Source organism: Salvelinus sp. IW2-2015, linkage group LG2, assembly GCF_002910315.2.
Source record: "Salvelinus sp. IW2-2015 linkage group LG2, ASM291031v2, whole genome shotgun sequence".
In the NCBI taxonomy this organism is placed as follows: Eukaryota; Metazoa; Chordata; class Actinopteri; order Salmoniformes; family Salmonidae; genus Salvelinus; species Salvelinus sp. IW2-2015.
The window spans coordinates 2,855,903-2,874,890 of record NC_036839.1 but is presented as its reverse complement, the minus strand read 5'-3'; the positions used below and the strand labels follow the sequence as shown (position 1 = coordinate 2,874,890).

At 49.6% G+C, this 18,988-nt stretch overlaps 3 non-coding genes across 3 annotated transcripts; all 3 read right to left on the bottom strand.

Annotated features, from left to right (window-relative positions):
- Window positions 1–2,658: 2,658 nt before the first annotated feature.
- LOC111980414 (U5 spliceosomal RNA) lies at window positions 2,659–2,777 on the bottom strand. Its single transcript, XR_002879457.1, has one exon. It is a non-coding gene; the product is annotated as a U5 spliceosomal RNA (small nuclear RNA).
- A 359-nt stretch (window positions 2,778–3,136) lies between these two features.
- Window positions 3,137–3,321, bottom strand: LOC111980396 (U2 spliceosomal RNA). Its single transcript, XR_002879454.1, has one exon. It is a non-coding gene; the product is annotated as a U2 spliceosomal RNA (small nuclear RNA).
- Window positions 3,322–12,589: 9,268 nt separating this feature from the next.
- LOC111980431 (U5 spliceosomal RNA) lies at window positions 12,590–12,708 on the bottom strand. The gene has a single exon (XR_002879462.1). It is a non-coding gene; the product is annotated as a U5 spliceosomal RNA (small nuclear RNA).
- Window positions 12,709–18,988: the final 6,280 nt, after the last annotated feature.

The window sequence follows — 18,988 nt, the reverse complement described above, 5'->3', positions numbered from 1 at the left end:
GGAGACAGAAAACAGCCGACCAGACAACTGACCCAAAGACCTGGATAGAAAGATATAGTCAAGCCTCCACGCAACCCCCCGGGTGTTACGCCAAGTGGGACCAGCAGTGTGCAGGCCTCCATCAACCAGACCATGGCAAGCCAGTAGACCGGTGATGGCGCCTGCACTGCTGTCCCCCCCCTACCCCTAAATCTATATTAAAATCCCCCCTATCACCAACTGCCTATTTGTGGCACACAGGGGCGCCAGACAGTCCACCATCTCCCTCCTGTCTGCCGCCATCTGTGGCCCATATACCCCAACTAATCTATATCTACAATCCCTTAATGTGACATCCACCCCCAAAACCCTCCCTTGCATAACAACAAAAGTATCCTCAACCTTAACCTCCCTATTCCCAAACAAAATCCCTACCCCCGAAGAGTGAACCCCCCCTATACCCCAAACTGATTCCCCCTTATCCCACTCCCTAACAACATCCCCCCCATCCTTTAGGTGAACCTCCTGTAAAAAAACAAAAATCAAACCCCACACCCTCTAAATAACTAAAAACCGCCCTTCTTTTTACCCTATCCCTCAACCCCCTTACATTTACACTAACAAAAGTGATTGTATCCATAAGGAACAAAAATATTATTCTACTAACAAACCAAAAACAAAACAGGAGGCTCACCCGATGCTCCCCTGCTCGATCTCCTCCGACAGGGATGCAAAAATGCTCCCCCCGTCTGACGAATACAGGTCCTCTTCAGAAAAGGCCCCCTGCCCGCCACCCACTAGGTTCTCCATGTTTTCCCCTGCCCCCAGGTCATCTGCCCATGACGCCGGGATTGGGTTTGGGACACAGGCTTCCGGTTTCCTAGAAAACCCCTGCGGCCCCTCTTCCCCCAGGGGCATAGAAAGAGTGGAGATCGTATTGTTAATATCCTCTAGGGGCAGAGGGAGAGATGAGTCATGCAAGCACAGGGGGGCCACCTCAGCGGCACTGTCTTTTACCCCCATCACTCGCATGCCCGCCCCCTCCCCTAAGCCCCCCATCCCACTCTGCCCCTCACTCTTCCGCTTCACCCTTCTCTTCTTTCCTTCATAGGGGTCTGGCCTCAGCTCTATGATTGCCCCCTCACCTGTCAGCTCCTCCCCATCCTGCCCGGGCGGGAGCGACATAATGGAGGTAGAGGTCTCCTCCCTGCCCTTGATCCCAAGACCGGCAGATTCTCCACCATCTCTACTAGGGTCCCGAGCCCCTCCACCTCATCCATTGAAGACCCCAGCTCCTCCGTTCTGCCGCCAACCTCCTCCACCTCCGGCTGCTGGATAGCGGACTCCTTCCTCCCTTCTGCTGGCGGCCCAGACGCCAACTCCTTCCTGATCTTGGCACTTGGAGTGTGTGTTGGTGGGGATGGTCTCTCCTGCTCTTTCCTCTCTGGGCACTCCTCCCTAGACCCAGGAACCTCCTCCCTGCCGCCGCCTCGGCATACGACTGCCGATGGGACGGGCAGTCCCGGAACAGGTGCAGCCTACTACCACACCTGTGGCACTCCTTCGGCTCCCTACAGTCCTTTGCCTTATGCTCCCCCGATTTGCAAAATCGGTATTTCCCCGCACTGCAGGCAGCCGTGACGTGCCCATACTCCCTACACTTCMTACAAAAAGGGGGTTGACGGGTGTAGAATAACATCCCCCTGTCTGAGCCCAGTGAAAAAAKCACCGGGGGATGGAGGAAGCCATCAAAACCTGCTTTATCTGGCCTCAGCAGTACTTGGAACGGGCGGCGGCCATTCCAGAACCCCAACGAGTCCTTCACGTACCTTGCCCCCGACGTCACATCACAAAACCTACTCAGGAAAGCCCCTATTGCTATGTCCGCAACATGCGGATTGTACATGTGTACATTGATGGCCCTGAAGTTTGTCTTTGCCAGGCATGTTATGTTAAAAAAGGACAATGGCCTCTCCTCAGCCGCCACCTTGACTCTATCCATTACGACGTCACACATACCTTCTGTGTGTAATGTTACGTCGTATGCCTCCTCCATAGCGTTTCCCTGCAGACACATCACTTCAGGCACTCTTAGCTTCAGGGCCCCCATCAGTACGGTTCTTGCAAACGAATCCCTTGGCATTCTCATTTCCTCTTCCTTCTTCCAAGCAAATCGGATCGTATTCTGACCGACCCAGCGCTGCTATTATTGGCCATCTCCTCACGGAAAATGGCCGTAAATCCACGTTCTCACCGCAACAATTAGAACTGGATTTCCTCTTCCGGCCTTCGGCTTTTGACTCAGCGGGCTCTGGGGCACCTCAATACCGAGCTTGATCTGAGCCAAAAAGCCGAGAAGCGATAACCCACAAATTGACCCCTGCACCCGCCGGGCACCCGGGGATCTCGGCAGATCTCAGCAGTTTGGCAAAAGTTGTCTCCTCCCGACCCAACGTTTCCCAAGTGTTTTTTATTTATTTTTAAAGTCGCCAATGCTTCTGTAAGTCACTAGCTCTTCACGCCCACTATTTGTTCAAAGCCCGGCAAATAGGCCAGTCGTCGGGGCTTGAACTCAATTGCCCGAGCGACTACTTTGAGTGGAAAAATACACCGGTCAGCCGGATTGAAGCAAAAAGTCTCGGCGTCATCTCTGTCGATTTCTCTTGAAACAAGATAGCAGGCTCTGCCAGAAGCAAAGCCACTCTAAAAATATGTCGAACTCATAACTGTGTTCCTCTCCACGGAAGTCTTTAGTAAAAGGCGAAAGGCTTGTGCGTAATGAAGAGAAACCAGAGTCGTATGGAAGTCAGAGGTRGGGGTCCGAGACACACTGTGCACTCTAGGCTGAGTTCTCGCYGGTGGTCCCTGAACCCACTCGCCAAGTTTTCGAGGGCTGTGGGTAAAAAGTCACAGACACAGACAGACAGACACACTATCCTGGTGAAGTGATTGTATTTTTTGGGGGTGTCAAAAACACACACACAAACTATCCTGGCCAATGTTTTTTTAATAAAAAAAAAAGTAAAATGGAGGGAAACTGGGGACCCCACTTTGGATGTTTCTTCTTTCCCTCTCTTCTTCTGCTAGCTGTTTACATACCTTTTGTGTGTATTTTTTTCCTTGACAACCGAACGAAAAGTGTTGCACCGTTCCTGGAGGTACTTGTACGTTCCTGGAGGTACTGCAATACCGGGTAAATGCGTGGAGCGGACTTGAGCAAGCCGCATTTCCGACTCCCTGTTCGAAAAATCCATTTAATATGTAGTCCTCCGTAGGGGGACGTATCAGATATTGAACAGATGATTCAGTTATATTCTTAATTTCATACATCCAAACGGTGAACAATTCACACATTTATAACATACCCATACAAAACGTTTTCATAACAAAAAGCCACTGGTTTTCAAAACGTTGTACCACCACATCAAAACATACACCATAATCTATTTCACAGTAGAAAAATCAGCACGTCAAATACATTTTCCAACCGACTGACATTCCCCCCTTCTCAATTTATGCTATATGGAAAAATAATTTTTATGGCTCATAAACACAGAGTATTGGTCTTCAACCTGCGCCTGACCCCCGTTCTTTTGCAGGGGACCGCAGCGAACAAAAACCACAATACATCAATAAACATAAGACATCAATATCCGACAACAGCCTACCAAACCTACCTTCTAGGACCTATCTGACCAGCCCTAGCCCCCCTTTCCCCTGCTCTAGGGCGGCATGGTGGCCCCACTTCCTCTCCTCCCTCTCCACTATTCCCTCCACCCCCCAGTTCTCCCCCGACTTAACCAAACCTTGCCTGGCATCCCACAGCCCTTGTTTAAAAAGGCTGATGATCAGCCACAACAAAAAACGGTCCCTCCTTACCCCTCCTGCTCTCCCTATTCCTCGCTCCACCCTAACCCATGTTAAAACAAAGCCCCCCTTAACTCTACCTAGTAAACACTGTGCCCTGGCCCACACTACTCCAGCGACGGCAAAGTCCCAGTACATGTGGCGTATCGTCTCCTCCCCAACGCAAGTTGGTCTCGGACACTGAGGGGATCGTGCCAAGCTATGCCGGTACATGATGGATTGTACCGGCAAGCACTTGTGGAGGCTTAACCAGTTTAGATCCTTGAGGCGATTGTCCAAACGCCGCACCTGTATGTTCTCCCAGACCACAGCAGGGGTACCCACCACAGGGGCCGCACAAACGCTCCGTCTAACCTCCTCGTACAGGTATCTGTGATCCAAACCTACTCGGGCGACTTCAACCTCGGGATGCGCATGCAGCCACTTCGCCGCATGGCTGAAGTGCCACGGCAGCTGTTCAGCCCGAGGACCCGTGTTGGACCACACCATTACGCTTCTCGCCTGGTACGAGAAGAAGAATCACCGGGTTAGCAAGCTCCTTCAACAAAAACGAAACAAAAATTGAGTCCAGCTTGAGTGGGAAGTGTGGGACTCCCCTCCCACCCTCTCCGATGGTTGCGAGCCCTGGCGACATACTCATACCTGCCCCCCCACATGAACTGAAACACTAGCCCCCTCTTCATGCTCGCGGCAATGGATAGCTGTATGCCAGGTACAGAAGGGAAGGCAGTACATCCACCTTCAGGACCAGGACCGTGCCCAAGAAAGACAAGGATCTGGCTTTCCACATTGCCAGCTTCCTCTGAACCACAGTAACCCTCATGTTCCAGTTCAGTGTCACGGAGCCGGAAAAACACAGGCAGCAATCGCCCAGACAAAAGCCCCAGGGATTTGGGTAGAAAGACGTAGTCCAGCCTCCGCACAACCCCCCGGGAGTTACGCCACGTGGGGCCCACCAGCGCCGGAGCAGTGTTAAGGCCGCCATCCACCAGACCATGGCTTGCCATAAGTCCGGTGATGGCCCCTACACTACCATCTGCTACCCCTCCTAAATCTACATTAAAATCCCCTCCCACTACCAAAACCCTGTTTGTGGCACACAGACAGGCACTGTCTGTGGCCCGTATACCCCTATAACCCTTAGTCTAAAATCCCCTAATACTATGTCTACCCCCAAAACCCTTCCCTGCATCGCTACGTGTGTTCCCTCTACCCTTCACCTCCTTTGTGCCAAACAAAATCCCAACCCCTGCTGAGTGGACTCCCCCCACACTCCACACTGACTTCCCTTTAACCCACTCTTTTTTTAAACGCTCCACAMCCCCCCCATCTCTCAAATGCACCTCCTGCAAAAACCAAAAATTTAAACCTATGTTGGACAAACAACTAAAAACGGCCTTTCTTTTTATAGGGTCCCTTAGACCGCGAACATTCATTGTCATTATTTTAATGTTCGCCATTTACCCAAACTAAAAGAAAAAACCCCAGCTCTATACAGAAGTCATGCACTTACTTTGTCCGGTGTGTACAGGTCCTCATCGGACAGGTATCCTACTCAAGCAGCTTCGGAGGCCCCCCCAACTCTCCCACTCCCCGTATCCCCATCCCGAGAACCCCAAGACGCGGGGAAGGGGTTGGGGATGGGGAGTCCCGGCGTCCCAGAACTAGCCTGAGACACCCCATCCCCTGATGGCAGAAACAGTGCAGGGGACGTAGAATGAAGAGAAACCAGAGTCGTATGGAAGTCAGAGGTCGGGGCCCGAGACACACTGTGCACTCTAGGCTGAGTTCTCGCGGGTGGTCCCTGAACCCACTCGCCAAGTTTTCGAGGGCTGTGGGTAAAAAGTCAGACAGATACACGTATACGTACACACACTATCCTGGTGAAGTGATTGTATTTTTTGGGGGTGGGGTCAAAAACAGACACACACACACACTTATCCTGGCCAATGTTTTATTTTTTTTAAGTAAAATGGAGGGAAACGGGGGACCCTGTGAAGGGCGCTTCGCCCTTCTTTCACTTTGGATGTTTCTTCTTTGTTCTTTCCCTCTCTTCTTCTGCTAGCTGTTTACATACCTTTGTGTGTTTTTTTCCCCTTGACAACGGACGAAAAGTGTTGCACCGTTCCCGGAGGTACTGCAAGCGGACGGAGCGAGCCCCATTTCCGACTCCCTGTTCGAAAAATCCATTTAATATGTAGTCCTCCGATGGGGGACGTATCAGATATTGAACAGATGATTCACAGTTATATTCTTAATTTCATACATCCAAACGGTGAACAATTCACACATTTATAACATACCCATACAAAACAGATTTTTTTTTGTTTTGAAAAAAATAATTTATTACTCACAATGCCATTCACTCTTTACAAAACCATACATTCCATACAAAATCAAATCTAGGCATTTTAATTTAAAAACCAAAACCAAAACTCATGGGAGCATCTTCCCTCCCCGTCATACCTAACCACTACCTTTCCCTATCTCCCCGTCCCTAATCTATCCTCTTAAACCATCTAACTTAACTCCAGCCCTAAACCCCCCTTCCACCTCTCCCGGGCAGCATGCTGCCCCCACTTCCTCTCCTCCCTCTTCATCCTCCCCCTCTAATCTCCTTCCACCCTCCTCACTATCCCTTCCACCCCCCAATCTCTCCCTGTCTTGACCAAGTTCTGCCTGGCTTCCCACCGCCCCCGTTTAAAGAGACTCATGAGAAGCCAGAGCAGAAACCTATCCCTATCAGTTCCCCTCGCTCTCCCTACACCTCTCTCTAACCTTGCCCACGTTAACACAAAATCCCCTCTTACCCTACCTATCAGCACCCGTTCCCTCGCCCATACTACTCCGGCAAAGGCACAGTCCCAAAAGGCATGGCGCACAGTCTCCTCCCTGCCACAAGAGGATCTTGGACAGGTGGGGGATCGCGCCAAACTATGCCAAATACAAAAGAGATGGCAATACATCCACCTTGAGGACCAGGACCGTGCCTATAAATGACAAAGACCTAGCCCTCCACATCGCTAGCTTCCTCCGTACCACTGCAATACCCATGTTCCAGTTCAGCGTCGCTGAGCCGGAGGTCTCAAAATGGACCCCGAGAATCCTCAGGGCCCCGTTACAGAGAGAGAACCCCCCCGGGCACATCCGTCCTGCCCCGCCATCTTCCGAAAAACTTGACGGAAGATTTGGCGTGGTTCAGAACCGCTCCCGACGCTCAGGTGAAGTCCCCAATAATGGCAAGTGACCTTGTCAGGCACGAGTCCTAGCAAAGCAGCAAGGAAGTGTCATCGGCGTACTGCGTCAACTTGACACGTAGACCGCCGCTTCCAGGGATCAGCAAGCCCTCCACCCCTGTGTCTGCCCTAATGGCAGCCCCCAGAGGCTCCATGTACAGAARGAAGAGGAGAGCCGAGAGCGGGCACCCCTGCCTGACCCCAGACGAGAGGTCAAAAACGTCACCCAAGTGACTGTTTACACTAACTCGGCACCCCACTCCGACATACAATGTACGGATCCACCCTATAAACTTCTCCCCAAATCCTAATCTACTTAACACTCTGAATAGAAAATATCTATTCACGCGATCAAAGGCTTTCGCCTGATCTAGCGCTGCTACCATTAAAGGCAGACCTCTATCTTCTACCCAAGCGATGGAGTTCCTGATCAACTGTAGGTTCCATCTAATAGAGCCTGATCCTCATGGACGACGTAGGGAAGGGCATGGTCAACGGCCGCCAGTTGCCAAGGTCTGTTGCTTCCCCCTTCTTATAAAGAAGTGACAGCACACCAACAGCCATTGATCCCCCCGGGACCCCCATCTCAAGGATGGCCTTCAAGACTTCGAGTACCACTGGTCCAAGTATACACCAAAACTTGAGATAAAACTCGGCCTGRAGCCCATCCATCCCAGGCACCTTCCCTTTTCCCATCCTCCTAAGAGCGCTCTCAACCTCTTCTAGTGAGATTTGGGCCTCCATCACTTCTCTAATGTCCTCTGGCAATCGCCGGGACAAGTGTTCTAAAAACACATTTCCCTGCTCTACATCTATTTCCCTTTCCTTAAATAAACCTCGGAAATGGTCAGTTGTTACCCTGACCATTTCCTCCGGTTCTCTAACTATACTACCATTTTCTTCCCTAATCCCATGCATTACCTTCCTACTCTGTCTGGCCCTAACTGACTTAAAGAACATAGCGGAACAAGTCTTATTATGTTCTATAAAGCCATTATGCACACGCTCCAGGAAAGCTCGAGCCTTCCGCTCCTGTAGCTCCCTGAGCTGCACCTTCAGGGCTGCGAATCTCTCCCAGTCAATCGACCCGCCGAGGTTGCACGCCTCGTGCTCGAGTTCAATTAACCTTTGGATACGATCCACCTCCCTTTTTTCCCTCTTGCAATATCCTATTATAAAGGCCCTAATTCTTACCTTAACTAAATCCCACCACTCTAACACCCCCTTACACATGGACCGGAGGCCTTCAAGCCCCRGAAAGAAACCAAAAAAGGCGTCAACGAAAGCTTGCTCCTCCAGCACATCCCGATCTAGCTTCCAGTACCTCCTACCGAAGAGGCAGACTGGCGACCCCACCTGCAGGAACACCCCGTCGTGGTCCAAAAAGAAAACAGGCAACAGCCGCCCAGACAACTGACTCAAAYACCTGGATACAAAAATGTAGTCGAGTCTCCGCGCAACCCCCCGGTAGTTGCGCCATGTGGGACTGACCATTGTCGGAGTAGTGTGCAGGCCACCATCAACCAGACCATGGCAAGCCATTAGCCCGGTGATAGCGCCTGCACTGCTATCCCCTCTTACCCCTAAATCTATATTAAAATCCCCTCCTATCACCAAGTGCCTATTTGTAACACACTGTGGCGACAGACAGTCCACCATCTACCTCCTGTCTGCCGCCACCTGTGGCCCATACACCACCACTAACCTATACCTACTATCCATTAAAGTGATATCCACCCCCAAAACCCTCCCCTGCATCACAACAAAAGTGCCCTCTATCTTCACCTCCCTATTCCCAAACAAAATCCCCACCCCCGTTGAATGTACCCCACCTATACCCCAAACTGACTCCCCCTTATCCCACTCCCTCCTAAACCTATCAACGTGAACCTCCTGTAAAAAACAAAARATCAAAACCCACCCCCTCTAAAAAACTAAAAACCGCCCTCCTCTTAACAAAGTCCCTCAAACCCCTTACATTTAAACTAAACAAATTAACAGAAAGGTTCATTCTAAAATTAAAATCAACCCCTCAAAAATAAACCCAAACCAACAAAAAACAGGAGACTCACCCGATGCTCCCCTGCTCCATCTCATCCGGCAGGGACGTCTTCTCTCCTGACGTCCCCCCGTCCTCCTCCATCTCTCCAATCCCGGTTTCCCCACTAACACCCTCCATTCCTCCCTCCCTGTAGGCTTCCTGGCTGAGAGTAGGGATCCCCCCCCCCAGACGACCAGCCCTGAGCAACGTCTTGGGAGTCCACCTCCACCAAATTTTGAAGGGCTGAGGAAAACAACGAGGTCAACAAAACTTTTCCCTCAACCATCCCTCGCTTGGCAACCCCCTCCCCCTCCACACCCCCCTCCCTCTCACTGTTTGTCGAGCACCCCCTCTTCCCTTTCTTCTTCAGTGTTGGAGGTAACGGGGAGACATCAACCCCCTTCCCCGCTAGCTCCTCCACCATTTCCCTCATTTCTTCCACGAGGGCGCTCGACATGCTGTCCCCCCACTCTCTCTCCCCCTCTCCCCCCCCTCCACAGGCCCTGCCACCACCTCTCCCTCCACTGTTGTTCTCTCTCGCTCGTCCACTCCCTTGTTTCCATTCTCCTCCTTTCCTTCTTCTGCTCCCAAGTCTTCTCTTCCCCCATCTCCTCCTGCTGTCACTCCTTTCTCCTCTTCTTTCCGTGCAGGCTTCCCTTCTGGGCCCACGCTCTGGGCCTGAGATGGCCTTCCTTCCCCTCCTCTTCTTCCCCCATCCCCTGCTCCTGCTCCCCCTCCAACCGCAGACGCGTACGACCGTTGACGAGCCGGGCAATCCTGCCTTCGGCTCGTCACAGTCCTTGGCCTCGTGCCCCCCAGATCCACAAAATCTGCACTTTCTAGTGCTGCACGAGGCCAGGATGTGTCCATAGGCCATACAGCGCCTGCAAAATGGGGGCTGACGTGCATAATACACTGCTCAAAAAAAGTTAAGGGAACACTAAAATAACACATCCTAGATCTGAATGAATGAAATATTCTTATTAAATACTTTTTCTTTACATAGTTGAATGTGCTGACAACAAAATCACACAAAAATTATCAATGGAAATCAAATTTATCAACCCATGGAGGTCTGGATTTGGAGTCACACTCAAAATTAAAGTGGAAAACACACTACAGGCTGATCCAACTTTGATGGAATGTCCTTTAAAACAAGAATAGAAGCTCAGTAGTGTGTGTGGCCCACGTGCCTGTATGACCTCCCTACAATGGCTGGGCATGCTCCTGATGAGGTGGCGGATGGTCTCCTGAGGGATCTCCTCCCAGACCTGGACTAAAGCATCCGCCAACTCCTGAACAGTCTGTGGTGCAACGTGGCGTTGGTGGATGGAGCGAGACATGATGTCCCAGATGTGCTCAATTGATTCAGGTCTGGGAACGGCGGGCCAGTCCATAGCATCAATGCCTTCCTCTTGCAGGAACTGCTGACACACTCCAGCCACATGAGATCTAGCATTGTCTTGCATTAGGAGGAACCCAGGGCCAACCGCACCAGCATATGGTCTCGCAAGGGTCTGAGGATCTCATCTCGGTACCTAATGGCAGTCAGGCTACCTCTGGCGAGCACATGGAGGGCTGTGTGGCCCCCCAAAGAAATGCCACCCCACACCATGACTGACCCACCGCCAAACCGGTCATGCTGGAGGATATTGCAGGCAGAAGAACGTTCTCTACGGCGTCCCAGACTCTGTCACGTCTGTCACATGTGCTCAGTGTGAACCTGCTCTTCATCTGTGAAGAGCACAGGGCGTCAGTGGCGAATTTGCCAATCTTGGTGTTCTCTGGCAAATGCCAAACGTCCTGCACTGTGTTGGGCTGTAAGCACAACCCCACCTGTGGACGTCGCGGCCCTCATACCACCCTCATGGAGTCTGTTTCTGACCGTTTGAGCAGACACATGCACATTTGTGGCCTGCTGCAGGTCATTTTGCAGGGCTCTGGCAGTGCTCCTTGCACAAAGCAGAGGTAGCGGTCCTGCTGCTGGGTTGTTGCCCTCCTACGGCCTTCTCCACGTCTCCTGATGTACTGGCCTGTCTCCTGGTAGCGCCTCCATGCTCTGGACACTACGCTGACAGACACAGCAAACCTTCTTGCCACAGCTCGCATTGATGTGCCATCCTGGATGAGCTGCACTACCTGAGTCACTTGTGTGGGTTGTAGACTCCGTCTATGCTACCACTAGAGTGAAAGCACGCCCAGCATTCAAAAGTTACCAAAACATCAGCCAGGAAGCATAGGAACTGAGAAGTGGTCTGTGGTCACCACCTGCAGAACCACTCCTTTATTGGGGTGTCTTGCTAATTGCCTATAATTTCCACCTGTTGTCTATCCATTTACATTTCACATGCGTTGTGCACTTGTCAATCAGTGTTGCTTCCTAAGTGGACAGTTTGATTTCACAGAAGTGTGATTGACTTGGAGTTACATTGTGTTGTTTAAGTGTTCCCTTTATTTTTTTGAGCAGTGTATAATGTTCCCCTGTCAGCCCCCAGGGAGAACATAGCTGGGGGATGAAGGTACCCACCCAGTCCCTTGGGGTCCTCTGAGGAGGGCCTGAAAACCTCTCCTCCCATTCCAAAACCCCAAAGAATCCTTGAGGTGCCTTACTGAGGAGACACTATCCATATATCTCCCCAGAAAGGCCCTCATCCTTAACGTAGGAATTATACATGTTCACCGTTACAATTCTAAAATTGTTTTTCGCCAAACTCTTTATCTCGTAATGGCACATCGGCCTCGTATCTCCCACTGCTTTAACCTTCTTAAGGATCTCGTCATGTTTACTCTCCGTGTAGAAAGCAACGTCGAGAGTTCCCTTGTAGGCAAAAAACGTCCTTTACCGTCAGCTTCAGTATTCCAATCAAGATGGTTCTTCCGAAAGTATCACGTACAAAAGGCTCCATCTCTTTCCATGAGAATCTAATAGTATTTGCCGGACCGACCTATTTGTAGAATTTTGCGCCATCTCCGCAAGGAGGATGACGCACTCAATCCCTCCACTCCCTCTCTTCCAGAAAATGGAAAAAATAAATAAGTAAAGCCCAAAGAAAATGCAAAAACGGTAGAGATTTAATGAACACATTTTTTACCGGCCAAGCGAGCTCTGGGGCACCGCAGTACCAAGCTTGATCTTAGCCAGAKGGCCGAGAAGCGATAACCCACAAATGCACCCGGGGGTCTCGGCAGATCTCAACGGTTTGGCAAAAGTTGGCTCCTCCCCACCCAACGTTTCCCTGGCGACGGGCAAGTGATTTTTTTAAAAGTCGCCAATGCATCTGTAAGTCACTAGCTCTTTACGCTAACTATTTGTTCAAAGRCCGGCAAATAGACCAGTCGTCGGGGCTTGAACTCAATTGCCCGAGCGACTACTTTGAGTGGTGGAAAAATACACCGGTCAGCCGGATTGAAGTCAAACGCGCCTGAGCAAAAAGTCTCGGCAGATTTCTCTTGAAACAAGATAGCGGGCTCTGCCAGAAGCAAAGCACCTCTAAAAATATGTTGAACTCATAACTGTGTTCCTCTCCACAGAAGTCTTTTACTAAAGGCGAAAGGCTTGTGCGTAATGAAGAGAAACCAGAGTCGAATATCATAGTCGGGGCCCAGAGGCAAACCACATGGTCACTCCTAGGCCTGAGTTCGCGAAGCAGGGCATGGTCCCTCGAACCCACTCGCCAAGATTTGAGGGCTGTGGGTTAAAAAAGTCAACAGCACTACTCCGGGGAACTTCGAGATCCCGGAAGGCGCGTCTCACACTTCTTCATCTTCGGCATGTAATTCTTCTTGAATTCTTTCCCTCTCTTCTTCTACTAGCTGTTTCCCATACACTTTGGCAGTGTGTCTTCTTTTCCCTTCGACAACGGAACGAAAGTGTTTGCAGTCAGTTGCTCGTTCAGAGCAGGTACTGCAACTATCCGAGGCTGATCCGGCTGAAGCAGACGGAGCGGGAGCCCCATTTTCCGACTCCCTGTTCGAAAATTCCTTTATATAGTAGTCGTCCACCCGTGAGGGGACGTATACAATTAAATTGAAGGAACAGATTATTATTTTATTAACCTCAACATTTCCCAACAATTCTGGGCAACACTTCAAGGCATGCCGGCTTGTTACGCACACCTCCTATGACCGGAAACGCACACCCTGCCTACCAACCTCTCCGTGATGAAAGACTTAAGGGATGTAGGTGCTAACAAGGACGACCAAACAGGCAGAATTGACGCCCTTACTAGGAGTTATTTTCCTTAACAGTAACTATTGCGGGAAAAGGCTGACTGGATGGAAACCAAAAGAAGTACATATTAAACGCTCCCCCTCTCCATAAGCCTGCACTACCCACACTTACCTCACTTAGCACCCTGTGCCCTAAACCAAATATACAGGGGTGGTACCGCCCAGGTCCCTACCTAGTTGCACTAGAGACATAAGCTATACTACGGGTATATATGCCCAGGGGCCTCTTTGCCTAAGCACTCTCTAAGGTCTCTTCCCTTTCCCCCTGGGAAACAAATGAAACAGGCATATCCAACAACTAACATCAATAAGCCTGTGCCAGCAACAAATTCTCACACCAGAACCTTACCCAACTTAGATACCGCAACAAACGAAACACAATTACATACCAGCACGCACCAACAAGGCTATAACCCCTACACCCATCAAACTCCTCTCGCAAGCAAGTATCCTATCATCACCATTCAATCTCTCCCGCAATGATCTCAGCCTGCAATGATCTAAGAGTGCCTATGATCTCTCTCTTCTGAACAGAACACTGGCTTTTATATAGCTTCAGACGGAATGGGTAATTAGAAACAGCTGCGTCTTGACGAGGGGGCGGGGTCAGCTCTCCAATCATCAATTGGGGCCGGCAAATCAGCTGCTTGGGGATAATTTCAGGAAGCCATCTCCTGAAACACAAACTACAACACAGAGTTGTAGCGCTTTAGCGGACTCAAAAACATAGTTACAGTCCTTGGACCACTTAAATGGTACCTTGGGACTAAGCAGAGATGAAAGGGGAGCTACTACCATCGAGAAATTCTTACAGAATGTATGATAGTACCCTAAGAATCTGCGCAACTGGCGGCGAGTCGTGGGAGCAGGAAAAGCAACAATTGCCTCCACCTTGCCAGATACTGGGCGCACTTGACCTCGTCCCACTTGTTTCCCTAAGTAAGTCACCGTAGCCTTCCCAAATTCACACTTGGCCAAATTGAGGGTTAAAGCAGCATTCTCCAACCGCTGAAACACACTTTTCAAAGTGGAGAGATGATCAGACCAAGTAGACGAATGTATCACCACATCGTCAAGGTATGCAGTACAATTTGGCACATCTGCAAACACAATGTTAACTAGACACTGAAAAGTAGCAGGTGCATTACACATGCCAAAGTGCATCACAGTGTATTGTACGAAGTTATCAGGCGTAACAAAAGCCGATATATCAGAAGCTCGAGAGGTCAGAGGCACCTGCCAATAACCTTTTAACAAATCTAACTTACTAACGTAAGCAGCAGATCCAATTCTATCAATGCAGCCATCTAATCGAGGTAGAGGAAAAGAATCAGACTTTAACTCCATTTACACGACGATAGTCCGTGCATAAACGGGACGTACCGTCAGGCTTAGGAACAAGAATACATGGGGAACTCCAGGAGCTGTTACTGGGTTMTGCCATGTCATTCTGTAATAAATAAGCTACCTCACTTTTCATTACCTCCCTTTTCTTTGCATTAACCCGGTACGGATGCTGACGTATAGGAGCAGCGTTCCCCACATCCACATCGTGTTCCAAGATGGACGTGCGACTTGGAACGTCCTGAAACACATTGAGAAAACGGTTTATCAATAGGATAAGGTCCTTAGTTTGATCGTTATCCAAATGTTCCATTTGAGAGGGTAACTTCTTCAGCATCTCTGAATTACATAGGCGTTCACACTGCTGTAACGTATGGCGTAACTCCAACCCGTCCTCCTCTAGGTCCCAGCCAGGCTTCAGCATCACCGCAGCCACACTGGAGACGGCGGGCTGGACCGGCTTACTTGAGGAGCTGTCTGGAGAGTCACGTACATAATATGCTTTTAGCATGTTAACATGACAGACACGGGAAGAACGCCTTCGATCTGGGGTCTTTATCACATAATTGGTGTCACCTTTTTGACATTCAATCACCRTCTCAGGGGTGACAGACAAAAGAATGTCATGTAATTGGGGCGCGATTTCGCAGTCCCCTTCCTTAGTTTTTACACCTGTAAAAACTGTCGGCCTTGCAGAAGGAATACTCAGTGCATTTTCTTCTACCTCAACATTCTCAAAAATGGAACTAGCCAAATCCACCACATCTCCAAGCTTGCGAGATTGTGCCCTCGTTAACACACAAGCAGGAAAAACGCTTGAACCAATTTCTCATCTGCAATTCTGATTTCTGGGTTGTCTACTACCTCTAACACAGGAGTGACGTTACCACCAGCAATATCATTCCCTAGTAGCAATGTGACTCCTTTTACTGGCAGTGTAGACACTACACCAACACGGAAACGTCCTGATACCAAGTCTGACACTAAGTGGACCCAGTGTAATGGTACAGATACGGTTTTCGTCTCTATCCCCTGTAATATGACATGCGAGCCACAATACGTTTCAGGAGACCAGGGTAAAGCATCAGTAACAATTACTGACTGCGCCGCCCCGGTGTCTCGTAAGATTTTAATGGGCTTTTGATCAGCTTGTTCTCCAGTTAAGGAAACACAACCGGCAGAGATAAACGGAGCATAGACAGGATCCGGTTTCTCAAATGCTGAATCAATAACTCGAGCCAAAGACTTGACTAAACGTTTCCTTTTTGGGGACGGTGACTGGGACTGTTTCGGTTTATTTTTCAAAACGGGGCAGTCCGCAATCACGTGACCCTTTTGGTGACAGTAAAAACATTCACGGATTTCATGAAAAGGCTTGTCAGAGGAAAAGCGAAGCACTGATGACGTAATCAGTCTACCTTCAAAACGAGGCGCACCAAAGACAGTCTTGTGTGTCAAAGCATACTCATCTGCCAACACCGCTGCCACCACTTTCTGTTCATTTAAATTAACTACAATTCTATCTGGGAGGTTGCTTTTAAAATCCTCCAACAGCATCAACTCCCGAATATCAGCAAAGGTGTTAGCTTTGCTGGCTGAACACCATCGATTAAACAGAGACTCTTTGTCCCTTGCAAACTCAACAAAAGTACGGTGAGAGGGTTTCTTGTGGTTCCTGAAGCGCTGTCTATAAGCTTCAGGCACCAACTCATAAGCCCGCAACACGGTAGTTTTAACTGTATCGTAGTGTAAACTGTCTTCCAGCGAGAGAGCAGCTACTACTTCCTGGGCTTTCCCAGACAATTTACATTGCCACAGGAGCGGCCAAACCTTGAGTGGCCAATGCAGTGCTGCGGCCACACGCTCAAACGCAGAGAAATAGGCATCAACTTCCGACTCTCGGAATGGAGGGACTAAAGCTATGTTTTTACTCACATCGAAGTGGGCTTGATGATGAGCAGCTTTTGGAGTCGTACTGGAGCCAGCGTCTAGCTCCAGTTGACGGATCCGTACCTCCTTGTCGATTTCCATTTTCCTAATTTCAAGTTCAAACTTCATCTGTCTCTCCTTATCTTTTTGCTCCATTTCTAACCGGGCCAGCCTCACCTTCAGCCTAGCGGTCCCGTCTGAACAACCTGAAGCAGAAGATAAAGGATCATATCGAGGCAATGTAAAGGGGGTACGAGCAACCCCTTCCTCTGCCCTGTCCTCCGACTTGGCATCGGAAAGTCTACCCGTCTCCTCTCCTTGCAATGAGAGAATTCGTTCTCTCACTAAACCCTCCCTGACTAGCACCAAAAGCTCAGCCTTCAGGGCTTTCTCAGGGATAATGAATCCATAATGGTTAGCTATAGCTAAGAGGTCTACTTTACAAAACCTCACCAAACAATCAATAGAGGGCGCTTCAAAAAACTTGGAGATGTACTGCTACACAAACTAAACAAGTCATCCAAACTCCACAACCTACCATCACCCTTCAATCACTAACCACAGAGAGCTCAGTGCAGCAGGGTCGCGGTGTGTTTAATGGAATCCCGGATGAGGCCCCCATTATGTTACGCACGCCTCTGTGAAGAGGGAACGCAACCCCTGCTACAACTCACTCTCCGTGAAGTGAAAGAGGTATGGGCTGTAGGTGCGAGTAAGGGACATAAGCAGAATTGACCGCCTTACTAGGATTTATTTCTTTACACGGTAATATGGGGAAAGGGGCTGGAACGGAACCAAAGCAAAGAAAGTAAATATCCAAAACTCCCCCTCTCCTATCTAACCTGCCTACCCACTACTTCCTAACTTAGCACCACCTGGTGCACTAACCAAATAACAGGGGTGGTCCGCCCAGGTCTTACTTAGTATGCTAGACAGTGAATTATACTACGGGGTATAAGGTATGCCCCGGGGCCTCTTGCCTAAGCACTCCTAGGTGCCTTCCCCTTCCCCCCTGGAACAAATGAAACAGAATATTAAACAATCCACTTCACAACCAAAACTGAGAAAAACAACTCAGGCCACTAAAGAAGTCTGACAAAGCAACAAACACAGAAATACCAAAGCTGCTACCAACAACAACTAATACAGTACATACCAACACTTTCTGATAAACAACCAACACTATATCAACATCAAATTCTCCAGCAATGCATCTCAAGCCTGCCTATGATCTCTCTCTCTCTCCTGAACAACAGAACACTGGCTTTTATATGGCTTCAGGTGGCAATGGTAATTAGAGATAGCTGTATCTTGACGAGGGGGCGGGTCAGCTCTCCAATTATCAATTGGGGCCGACCAATCAGCTGCTTGGGGGAGAATTTCAGGAAGCCATCTCCTGAACACACACTCAAATACACAAACTACAACACAGAAACTGGGGAACGTAACACACACACACACACACACACACCACACACACACACACACACACACACACACACACACACACACACACACATACACACACACACACACACACACACACACACACACACACACACTCTCCTACACACACATTCCTCCTACACACGCTCTCTCACACACACACACACACACACACACAAAGCTCCTACACACACACACACACACACCACAAAGCTCCTACACACACACACACAGCTCCTACACACACACACACAGCTCCTACACACACCACACACACAACACAGCTCCTACACACAACACACAGCACACACACACAGCTCCTACACACACACACACACACACACACAAACACTGCTCCTACACACACACACTGACTAACATCACACACCACACACACACACACCACAACACACACACACACACACAACACAACACACAACACACACACACACACACACACACACACACACCACACACACAACACACACACACACACACACACACAGCACACACACACACACACACACACACACCAAAGCTTCATACACACACACAAAGCTCCTACATACACAGCTCCACCACACACAAACACAACACACTGTCTCCTACACACACACACCACAACACACTGCTCCTATACACACCACACACAGACACACACAGCTCCTACACACACAAACACAACACACCACACACACACACACACACACACACACTGCTACTACACACCCACACACAGCTCCTACACACACAAACACAGATCCTATACACACACACACACACACACAAAGCTCATACACACACACAAAGCCTCCTACATACACAGCTCCTACACACACTGCTCTTACACAGCACATACACACTGCTACACTACACACACACACACACACTCACGACCACTGTCACACACCAACAC